Source organism: Pseudophryne corroboree, chromosome 5 (genome assembly GCF_028390025.1).
Source record: "Pseudophryne corroboree isolate aPseCor3 chromosome 5, aPseCor3.hap2, whole genome shotgun sequence".
Classification (NCBI taxonomy): Eukaryota; Metazoa; Chordata; class Amphibia; order Anura; family Myobatrachidae; genus Pseudophryne; species Pseudophryne corroboree.
In genome coordinates this window covers 235,628,075-235,639,848 of record NC_086448.1, presented here as the reverse complement: position 1 = coordinate 235,639,848, position 11,774 = coordinate 235,628,075, and the positions used below count along the sequence as shown (strand labels likewise).

Here is an 11,774-nt window from a genome sequence, read left to right as displayed (position 1 = left end):
AGAGTTTTGCTGACCAGTGACCACCAGTATTATACGTTGTCTGCCTGAAAAACGCTCCATATCTGTGCTCAGTGTGCTGCATATATCTGTGCTCACACTGCTTTATTGTGGGGACTGGGGACCAGCAGTATTATATAGGAGGAGTACAGTGCAGAGTTTTGCTGACAGTGACGACCAGTGTATATAGCAGTACGGTACGGAAGGCCACTGCTCTACCTACCTATGTGTCGTCAAGTATACTATCCATCTAGATTCTGTACCTGTGGTGCATTTTAGTTTTGCAGTTTGCTGACAGTGACCACCAGTATATATAGCAGTACGGTATGGAAGGCCACTGCTCTACCTACCTCTATGTCGTCAAATATACTATCCATCTAGATTCTATACCTGTGGTGCATTTTAGTGTTGCAGTTTGCTGACAGTGACCACCAGTATATATAGCAGTACGGTACGGAAGGCCACTGCTCTACCTACCTCTGTGTCGTCAAGTATACTATCCATCTAGATTCTATACCTGTGGTGCATTTTAGTTTTGCAGTTTGCTGACAGTGACCACCAGTATATATAGCAGTACGGTACGGAAGGCCACTGCTCTACCTACCTCTGTGTCGTCAAGTATACTATCCATCTAGATTCTATACCTGTGGTGCATTTAAGTTTTGCAGTTTGCTGACAGTGACCACCAGTATATATAGCAGTACGGTACGGAAGGCCACTGCTCTACCTACCTCTGTGTCGTCAAGTATACTATCCATCTAGATTCTATACCTGTGGTGCATTTTAGTTTTGCAGTTTGCTGACAGTGACCACCAGTATATATAGCAGTACGGTACGGAAGGCCACTGCTCTACCTACCTCTGTGTCGTCAAGTATACTATCCATCTAGATTCTATACCTGTGGTGCATTTTAGTTTTGGAGTTTGCTGACAGTGACCACCAGTATATATAGCAGTACGGTACGGAAGGCCACTGCTCTACCTACCTCTGTGTCGTCGAGTATATTATCCATCCATACCTGTGGTGCATTTCAGTTGTGCGCAGTATATATAGTAGTAGGCCATTGCTATTGATACTGGCATATAATTACACACATTAAAAAATGGAGAACAAAAATGTGGAGGTTAAAATAGGGAAAGATAAAGATCCACTTCCACCTCGTGCTGAAGCTGCTGCCACTAGTCATGGCCGAGACGATGAAATGCCATCAACGTCGTCTGCCAAGGCCGATGCCCAATTTCATAGTAGAGAGCATGTAAAATCCAAAAAACAAAAGTTCAGTAAAATGACCCAAAAATAAAAATTGAAAGCGTCTGATGAGAAGCGTAAACTTGCCAATATGCCATTTACGACACGGAGTGGCAAGGAACGGCTGAGGCCCTGGCCTATGTTCATGGCTAGTGGTTCAGATTCACATGAGGATGGAAGCACTCATCCTCTTGCTAGAAAAATGAAAAGACTTAAGCTGGCAAAAGCACAGCAAAGAACTGTGCGTTCTTCTAAATCACAAATACCCAAGGAGAGTCCAATTGTGTCGGTTGCGATGCCTGACCTTCCCAACACTGGACGGGAAGAGCTTGCGCCTTCCACCATTTGCACGCCCCCGGCAAGTGCTGGAAGGAGCACCTGCAGTCCAGTTCCTGATAGTCAAATTGAAGATGTCACTGTTGAAGTACACCAGGATGAGGATATGGGTGTTGCTGGCGCTGGGGAGGAAATTGACAAGGAGAATTCTGATGGTGAGGTGGTTTGTTTAAGTCAGGCACCCGGGGAGACACCTGTTGTCCGTGGGACGAATATGGCCATTGACATGCCTGGTCAAAATACAAAAAAAATCACCTCTTCGGTGTGGAATTATTTCAACACAAATGCGGACAACAGGTGTCAAGTCGTGTGTTGCCTTTGTTAAGCTGTAATAAGTAGGGGTAAGGATGTTAACCACCTAGGAACATTCTCCCTTATACGTCACCTGGTCCACATTCATCAGAAGTCAGTGACAAGTTCAAAAACTTTGGATGACAGTGGAAGCAGTCCACTGACCACTAAATCCCTTCCTCTTGTAACCAAGCTCCTGCAAACCACACCACCAACTCCCTCAGTGTCAATTTCCACCTTACACAGGAAAGCCAATAGTCCTGCAGGCCATGTCACTGGCAAGTCTGACGAGTCCTCTCCTGCCTGGGATTCCTCCGATGCATCCTTGAGTGTAACGCCTACTGCTGCTGGCGCTGCTGTTGTTGCTGCTGGGAGTCGATCATAATCCCAGAGGGGAAGTCGGAAGACCACTTGTACTACTTCCAGTAAGCAATTGACTGTCCAACAGTCCTTTGCGAGGAAGATGAAATATCACTGCAGTCATCCTGCTGCAAAGCGGATAACTCAGGTCTTGTCAGCCTGGGTGGTGAGAAACGTGGTTCCGGTATCCACCGTTAATTCACAGGCAACTAGAGACTTTTTTGAGGTACTGTGTCCCCGGTACCAAATACCATCTAGGTTCCATTTCTCTAGGCAGGCGATACCGAAAATGTACACAGACGTCAGAAAAAGAGTCACCAGTGTCCTAAAAAATGCAGTTGTACCCAATGTCCACTTAACCACGGACATGTGGACAAGAGGAGCAGGGCAGACTCAGGACTATATGACTGTGACAGCCCACTGGGTAGATGTATTGCCTCCCGCAGCAAGAACAGCAGCGGCGGCACCAGTAGCAGCATCTCGCAAACGCCAACTCGTTCCTAGGCAGGCTACGCTTTGTATCACTGCTTTCCATAAGAGGCACACAGCTGACAACCTCTTACGGAAACTGAGGAACATCATCGCAGAATGGCTTACCCCAATTGGACTCTCCTGGGGATTTGTGACATCGGACAACGCCACCAATATTGTGCGTGCATTACATCTGGGCAAATTCCAGCACGTCCCATGTTTTGGTGGTGCAGAATTATTTAAAAAATGACAGGGGCGTGCAAGAGATGCTGTCGGTGGCCCGAAGAATTGCGGGCCACTTTCGGCATTCAGCCACCGCGTGCCGAAGACTGGAGCACCAGCAAACAGTCCTGAACCTGCCCTGCCATCATCTGAAGCAAGAGGTGGTAACGAGGTGGAATTCAACCCTCTATATGCTTCAGAGGATGGAGGAGCAGCAAAAGGCCATCCAAGCCTATACATCTGCCCACGATATAGGCAAAGGAGGGGGAATGCACCTGACTCAAGCGCAGTGGAGAATGATTTCAACGTTGTGCAAGGTTCTGCAACCCTTTGAACTTGCCACACGTGAAGTCAGTTCAGACACTGCCAGCCTGAGTCAGGTCATTCCCCTCATCAGGCTTTTGCAGAAGAATCTGGAGACATTGAAGGAGGAGCTAAAACAGAACGATTCCGCTAGGCATGTGGGACTTGAGGATGGAGCCCTTAATTCGCTTAACCAGGATTCACGGGTGGTCAATCTGTTGAAATCAGAGCACTACATTTTGGCCACCGTGCTCGATCCTAGATTTAAAACCTACATTGTATCTCTCTTTCCGGCAGACACAAGTCTGCAGAGGTTCAAAGACCTGCTGGTGAGAAAATTGTCAAGTCAAGCGGAACGTGACCCGTCAACAGCTCCTCTTTCACATTCTCCCGCAACTGGGGGTGCGAGGAAAAGGCTAAGAATTCCGAGCCCACCCGCTGGCGGTGATGCAGGGCAGTCTGGAGCAAGTGCTGACATCTGGTCCGGACTGAAGGACCTGCCAATGATTACTGACATGTCATCTACTGTCACTGCATATGATTCTCTCACCATTGAAAGAATGGTGGAGGATTATATGAGTGACCGCATCCAAGTAGGCATGTCAGACAGTCCGTACGTATACTGGCAGGAAAAAGAGGCAATTTGGAGGCCCTTGCAGAAACTGGCTTTATTTTACCTAAGTTGCCCACCCTCCAGTGTGTACTCCGAAAGAGTGTTTAGTGCAGCCGCTCACCTTGTCAGCAATCGGCGTACGAGGTTACTTCAACAAAATGTGGAGAAGATGATGTTCATCAAAATGAATTATAATCAATTCCTCCGTGGAGACATTCACCAGCAATTGCCTCCAGAAAGTACACAGGGACCTGAGATGGTGGATTCCAGTGGGGACGAATTAATAATCTGTGAGGAGGGGGATGTACACATTGAAAGGGGTGAGGAATCGGACGATGAGGAGGAGGTGGACATCTTGCCTCTGTAGAGCCAGTTTGTGCAAGGAGAGATTGATTGCTTCTTTTTTGGTGGGGGCCCAAACCAACCAGTCATTTCAGTCACAGTTGTGTGGCAGACCCTGTCGCTGAAATGATGGGTTTGTTAAAGTGTGCATGTCCTGTTTATACAACATAAGGGTGGGTGGGAGGGCCCAAGGACAATTCCATCTTGCACCTCTTTTTTCTTTCATTTTTCTTTGCATCATGTGCTGTTTGGGGACTATTTTTTTGAAGTGCCATCCTGACTGACACTGCAGTGCCACTCCTAGATGGGCCAGGTGTTTGTGTCGGCCACTTTGGGTCGCTTAGCTCAGTCACACAGCTACCTCATTGCGCCTCTTTTTTTCTTTGCATCATGTGTTGTTTGGGGACATTTTTTTTTAAGTGCCACCTGCCTGACACTGCAGTGCCTCTCCTAGATGGGCCAGGTGTTTGTGTCGGCCACTTGTGTCGCTTAGCTTAGTCACACAGCGACCTTGGTGCACCTCTTTTTTTCTTTGCATCATGTGCTGTTTGGGGACTATTTTTTTGAAGTGCCATCCTGTCTGACACTGCAGTGCCACTCCTAGATGGGCCAGGTGTTTGTGTCAGCCACTTGGGTCGCTTAGCTTAGTCACACAGCTACCTCATTGCGCCTCTTTTTTCTTTGCATCATGTGCTGTTTGGGGACAATTTTTTTGAAGTGCCATCCTGTCTGACACTGCAGTGCCACTCCTAGATGGGCCAGGTGTTTGTGTCGACCACTTGTGTCGCTTAGCTTAGTCACACAGCGACCTTGGTGCGCCTCTTTTTTTCTTTGCATCATGTGCTGTTTGGGGACTATTTTTTTGAAGTGCCATCCTGACTGACACTGCAGTGCCACTCCTAGATGGGCCAGGTGTTTGTGTCGGCCACTTGGGTCGCTTAGCTTAGTCACACAGCTACCTCATTGCGCCTCTTTTTTTCTTTGCATCATGTGCTGTTTGGGGACTATTTTTTTGAAGTGCTATCCTGTCTGACACTGCAGTGCCACTCCTAGATGGGCCAGGTGTTTGTGTCAGCCACTTGGGTAGCTTAGCTTAGTCACACAGCTACCTCATTGCGCCTCTTTTTTTCTTTGCATCATGTGCTGTTTGGGGACTATTTTTTTGAAGTGCCATCCTGTCTGACACTGCAGTGCCACTCCTAGATGGGCCAGGTGTTTGTGTCAGCCACTTGGGTAGCTTAGCTTAGTCACACAGCTACCTCATTGCGCCTCTTTTTTTCTTTGCATCATGTGCTGTTTGGGGACTATTTTTTTGAAGTGCCATCCTGTCTGACACTGCAGTGCCACTCCTAGATGGGCCAGGTGTTTGTGTCGGCTACTTGTGTCGCTTAGATTAGTCACACAGCAACCTTGGTGCGCCTCTTTTTTTCTTTGCATCATGTGCTGTTTGGGGACAATTTTTTTGAAGTGCCATCCTGTCTGACACTGCAGTGCCACTCCTAGATGGGCCAGGTGTTTGTGTCGGCCACTTGTGTCGCTTAGCTTAGCCATCCAGCGACCTCGGTGCAAATTTTAGGACTAAAAATAATATTGTGAGGTGTGAGGTGTTCAGAATAGAATGAAAATGAGTGTAAATTATGGTTATTGAGGTTAATAATACTATGGGATCAAAATGACCCCCAAATTCTATGATTTAAGCTGTTTTTGAGGATTTTTTGTAAAAAAACACCCGAATCCAAAACACACCCGAATCTGACTAAAAATTTTCAGGGAGGTTTTGCCAAAACGCGTCCGAATCCAAAACACGGCCGCGGAACTGAATCCAAAACCAAAACACAAAACCCGAAAAATTTCCGGTGCACATCACTAATTTGGATCCGTTTCGCCACGATCTGGAGGTGAAACAGGTCCACACAATAAACAACCTCAGCCGGCAACTTAATACATCTACCCCTTAGGCTTCTGCGCTGCTTCCCTAAGCCCACACACTCACCGGACCTGTCGGCTGAAGCCTGCTGCTCTACCTCTTCACCAGTCGTACAACACTTCAGGTCATTTTCCCGCTCTCTCCCTCTTACCAGGTAAGGCTGCTGCACAATCCTGCCCGGAGGTGCCAGCTCCTGCACCAATTTCCATCTCTATTCAGTCAGTCTGGGCTCTGTATAACATAGCCGCCACTCTCCCCACTGCTAATTACACACAGCCGTCGGTGATAGATGCAGCCAGTGGCAGCACAGCCCCTTCTGCACAACCACTACCTCATAAGACTCCTTCAGTGGTCAGTGCTGTCTCACTTTTTATCAATCTGTGCTGAGTTCCTGGATGTCTCCTGATCTCTGCACTCAGTACTCCACGGTGCTATGACAGCAGGGAAAATGGGGGTATCACAGTCAGTGCTGGATTTCTGGAGACCACGGGCCCCTGGGATCTGCCGATCCCTGGGTCAGGGCTGGTTTAAGCCTTGGGTGTGCCCGGGGCACTTAAGACAGGGAGGCCCCGATGGATGGTGGTGGATGTATATTAAATTGTGCATACCTCCCAACGGGTCCCATTCCAGTAGGGAGAAAATGCTTTATACCTGGACTTCCCACTTAATATATGATTGGTGTCACCTGTGTTGAACTATTTAATTTATAAGAAAGGTACTTTAACACAGGTGATTGCAATCATAAATTAAGAAGGAAGCCCGGTAAAGAGCATTTGGTCTCTCCTGGAATGGGTCATGGTTGGAGGAATAGATTGTGTATATTAAATTTAAACCAATGGGGTATATTAGTTTTAAATAATAGTTTGATAATGCCTGGGTACTGTTTATAGCTCCATCTAAATTAAAGACAAATATTTTATAAACTTTTCTTTTAACAATTTAACCTTTAAATACACATAGACAAATAAAATAATTCATCTTGTCACGTGCAAGACTAGCAGAAGCCTCTGTGCTACTTACACACTGGGACAGAACTTAGGAGGACTCTCTGTATGTGTCTCTATCTCTAGACCCAAATGGTTTAGTTGCATAACAGATTACACAGGACTCAGACACCCAGGAGGAGAAGCTGGGATCCCTGTGTCACTTGTAAGAGGGAGGATTCTGCACCAGTAACAATACTTGTGAATGATAACAAATACCAACTTTCGACAATTAAGGGCAATATCCCCAAATCGAGTCATTGTGGTGGTGCACCCTGAGTTAACAGTAATACTATGAATATTAAGTAGAGAAGAAGTGAGACTCTTTTGTGGGTGCACTCTTGAAGCTAATTAGCGATAATGTAAATATGATAAGCATATAAAACATAACTTTTAATGAAAAGGGTAAAATATGGTATCCAGAGCGACAAACAAAACACATAACATTTTAAAATGCTTTGGTCTTGCAATTATCACACTTTTAATAACCAGGAAAGAACTCCTGAAATAAGTTGTAAAGACCAAAGCTGCCAATCTAGCAAACTGGTTGCCAATCCATGCAAGAGAACTTATGCCAATAAGTCAAGGTATAGCCATTTTATGCCTACCAAAGTTAAATAGAGGTGAGTGAATTAAAGAATTGAAGAAAGAAGAGAGCAGTGATTCTGCTGTCAATGTTAGGCAGGGAATCAGGGGCTAGTGAGTGATTCTACTCTACTCGGTATTCTCTGGTGGTCCCCCAACCAAGTATTGACCAAGCCCAGCACTGTTTAGCTTCCAAGATCAGATGGTATTGGGAGTCTTCAGTGGGGTATGAAAGTAGATAGTGCGGACGCATCAAATCCCTTGATCAGTGATGAGAGATAACCATCAGGAAAATTGATTGATAGAAAAAAGTAGGAAAAAATAGACAGGTGGATCTGCTGCCAACGTTAGGCAGAGGGAGTTTATGCAAGGATGTTGGCCCATATCCCTTCTCTGGATTGTTGGTGAGAGTCCACGAATGGGAGAAGAAAACTGATTGAAATTAGTGAAAGAGTGGCTCAGGTCCACAATTGTACCTCTACACAATAGGTGAAAAGAACACACACGGTAAAAATTATGTATGCCGTGTAGGAAATAATGCACATGTGTAGTACCACTGGGATAGAATACTACTCAAGATGAGGCTACATGTAGTGTTCAATAAGAACAATTAGAAATTATATAATAATGGTAACACAGTTAGGACCAATCACCTAGGGACATATATGCATCAGAGACAATGTGTGACTGAAATGCACAGTAGCTAGAAGCTCAGTCAGCTTGCATTGAGACAATGTATTGTTACTTGGTAGCATTGAGAACAATGTATCTATTTAGATGCAGGGCTATTCCAAATTGAGACACAGATATATTAAACTACAAAACACAAGTGATATGCACTGGAACATTAATGGAACATTAATGCCCAATCAACCGCCCACGGCCTGGACTTCCCTCGTACAGGTTTACCAATAGTGTTACTTGACACTTTGGTCTGATTACCAATTAGGTTCCTTTTCCTTATATTGTGCATTGTAAACCGTATAAACGGGGGCGAATCCGTGGGGTCTGTCATGCGGCTGATTGGCCATTAATGTTCCATTTTGATTCCAATTTTGGAACTGGTATTACAAACACTATTGGTGATTTGAATAGGATTACCCAAGGCTTACCTTGATCCGATTAGCACAGAACATCTGTTATGCATATCACTTGTGTTTTGTAGTTTAATCTATCTGTGTCTCAAATTTGGAATAGCCATGCATTGTTGCCATCGAAATAGATACATTGGCCCTCATTCCGAGTCGTTCGCTCGGTATTTTTCATCGCATCGCAGTGAAATTCCGCTTAGTACGCATGCGCAATATTCGCACTGCGACTGCGCCAAGTAATTTTACAATGGAGATAGTATTTTTACTCACGGCTTTTTCATCGCTCCGGCGATCGTAATGTGATTGACAGGAAATGGGTGTTACTGGGCGGAAACAGGCCGTTTTATGGGCGTGCGGGAAAAAACGCTACCGTTTCCGGAAAAAACGCAGGAGTGGCCGGGGAAACGGGGGAGTGTCTGGGCGAACGCTGGGTGTGTTTGTGACGTCAAAACAGGAACGACAAGCACTGAACTGATCGCAGATGCCGAGTAAGTCTGAAGCTACTCTGAAACTGCTAAGTAGTTTGTAATCGCAATAATGCGAATACATCGGTCGCAATTTTAAGAAGCTAAGATACACTCCCAGTAGGCGTAGGCTTAGCGTGAGCAACTCTGCTAAAATCGCCTTGCGACCGATCAACTCGGAATGAGGGCCATTGTTCTCGATGCTACCAAGTAACAATACATTGTCTCAATGCAAGCTGACTGAGCTTCTAGCTACTGTGCATTTCAGTCACACATTGGGGTAAATTTACTAAGATTCGTGTTTTCCCATTTGAGGTCAAAGTTCAATCACGAATGACATCGAAAGTGTAAATATGCAACTTTTTGAATTGATTACGACTAATTTACTAAGCTGCCGTATTCTGCATTTTCGGGTTTTCCGATGTCGATGTCATTCGTTTTTTTTGGCAGTGTTTTACGTGAGTGACTTGTAAAACACTGCCGACTTTAATACAATGAATCTCGGCCGGATCTGAGAGATCCGTGCTGGGCTTCATTGTGCACTTTGTTTAACAAAAAAATAAAGTTTAAATGTTAAAAAAAAAATTGCGTGGGGTCCCCCCTCCTAAGGCAAACCAGCCTCGGGCTCTTTGAGCCGATCCTGGTTGCAGAAATATGGGAAAAAAATGGACAGGGGTTCCCCCATATTTAAGCAACCAGCATCGGGCTCTGCGCCTGGTCCTGGTTCCAAAAATACGGGGGACAAAAAGAGTAGGGGTCCCCCGTATTTTTGAAACCAGTACCGGGCTCCACTAGCTGGACAGATAATGCCACAGCCGGGGGTCACTTTTATACAGTGCCTTGCGGCCGTGGCATCAAATATCCAACTAGTCACCCCTGGCTGGGGTACCCTGGGGGAGTGGGGACCCCTTCAATCAAGGGGTCTCCCCCCCCAGCCACCCAAGGGCCAGGGGTGAAGCCCGAGGCTGTCCCCCCCATCCAATAGGCTGCGGATGGGGGGCTGATAGCCTTTGTGAAAAGTGATTGATATTGTTTTTAGTAGCAGTACTACAAGGCCCAGCAAGCCTCCCCCGCAAGCTGGTACTTTGAGAACCACAAGTACCAGCATGCGGCGGAAAAACGGGCCCGCTGGTGCCTGTAGTACTACTACTAAAAAAATACCCCAATAAAGACAACACACACCTTGAAAGTATAACTTTAATACATCCATCCACACCTCCATATACACATACTTACCTTATGTTCCCACGCAGGTCGGTCCTCTTCTCCAGTAGAATCCATGGTGTACCTGTAGAAAAAATTATACTCACATAATCCAGTGTAGAGGGCTCCTCCGGTAAATCCTTTTGTAATCCACGTACTTGAAAAAATAAAAAAACGGATACCCGACCACGAACTGAAAGGGGACCCATGTTTTCACATGGGCCCCCTTTCCCCGAATGCCAGAAACCCACTCTGACTGATGTCTAAGTGGGTTTCTTCAGCCAATCAGGGAGCGCCACGTTGTGGCACCCTCCTGATCGGCTGTGTGCTCCTGTACTGTCTGACAGGCGGCACACGGCAGTGTTACAATGTAGCGCCTATGCGCTCCATTGTAACCAATGGTGGGAACTTTCAGGTCAGCGGTTGACCGAAAGTGACCTCACCGCTGACCTGAAAGTTCCCACCATTGGTTACAATGGAGCGCATAGGCGCTACATTGTAACACTGCCGTGTGCCGCCTGTCAGACAGTACAGGCGCACACAGCCGATCAGGAGGGTGCCACAACGTGGCGCTCCCTGATTGGCTGAAGAAACCCACTTAGACATCAGTCAGAGTGGGTTTCTGGCATTCGGGGAAAGGGGGCCCATGTGAAAACATGGGTCCCCTTTCAGTTCGTGGTCGGGTGTCCGTTTTTTTATTTTTTCAAGTACGTGGATTACAAAAGGATTTACCGAGGAGCCGAAAACACTGGATTATGTGAGTATAATTTTTTCAACAGGTACACCATGGATTCTACTGGAGAAGAGAACCGACCTGCGTGGGAACATAAGGTAAGTATGTGTATATGGAGGTGTGGATGGATGTATTAAAGTTATACTTTCAAGGTGTGTGTGTGTTGTCTTTATTGTTTTTTTTTTTAGTAGTAGTACTACAGGTACCAGCGGGCCCGTTTTTCCGCCGCATGCTGGTACTTGTGGTTCTCCAAGTACCAGCTTGCGGGGGAGGCTTGCTGGGCCTTGTAGTACTGCTACTAAAAACAATATCAATCACTTTTCATAAAGGCTATCAGCCCCCCATCCGCAGCCTATTGGATGGGGGACAGCCTCGGGCTTCACCCCTGGCCCTTGGGTGGCTGGGGGGGGACCCCTTGATTGAAGGGGTCCCCACTCCCCCAGGGTACCCCGGCCAGGGGTGACTAGTTGGATATTTGATGCCACGGCCGCAAGGCACTGTATAAAAGTGACCCCCGGCTGTGGCATTATCTGTCCAGCTAGTGGAGCCCGGTGCTGGTTTCAAAAATACGGGGGACCCCTACTCTTTTTGTCCCCCTTATTTTT

At 46.5% G+C, this 11,774-nt stretch overlaps 1 pseudogene; it reads right to left on the bottom strand.

Moving 5' to 3' along the window:
* Positions 1–7,799: 7,799 nt before the first annotated feature.
* On the bottom strand, positions 7,800–7,918 carry LOC134929740 (5S ribosomal RNA; annotated as a pseudogene).
* Positions 7,919–11,774: the final 3,856 nt, after the last annotated feature.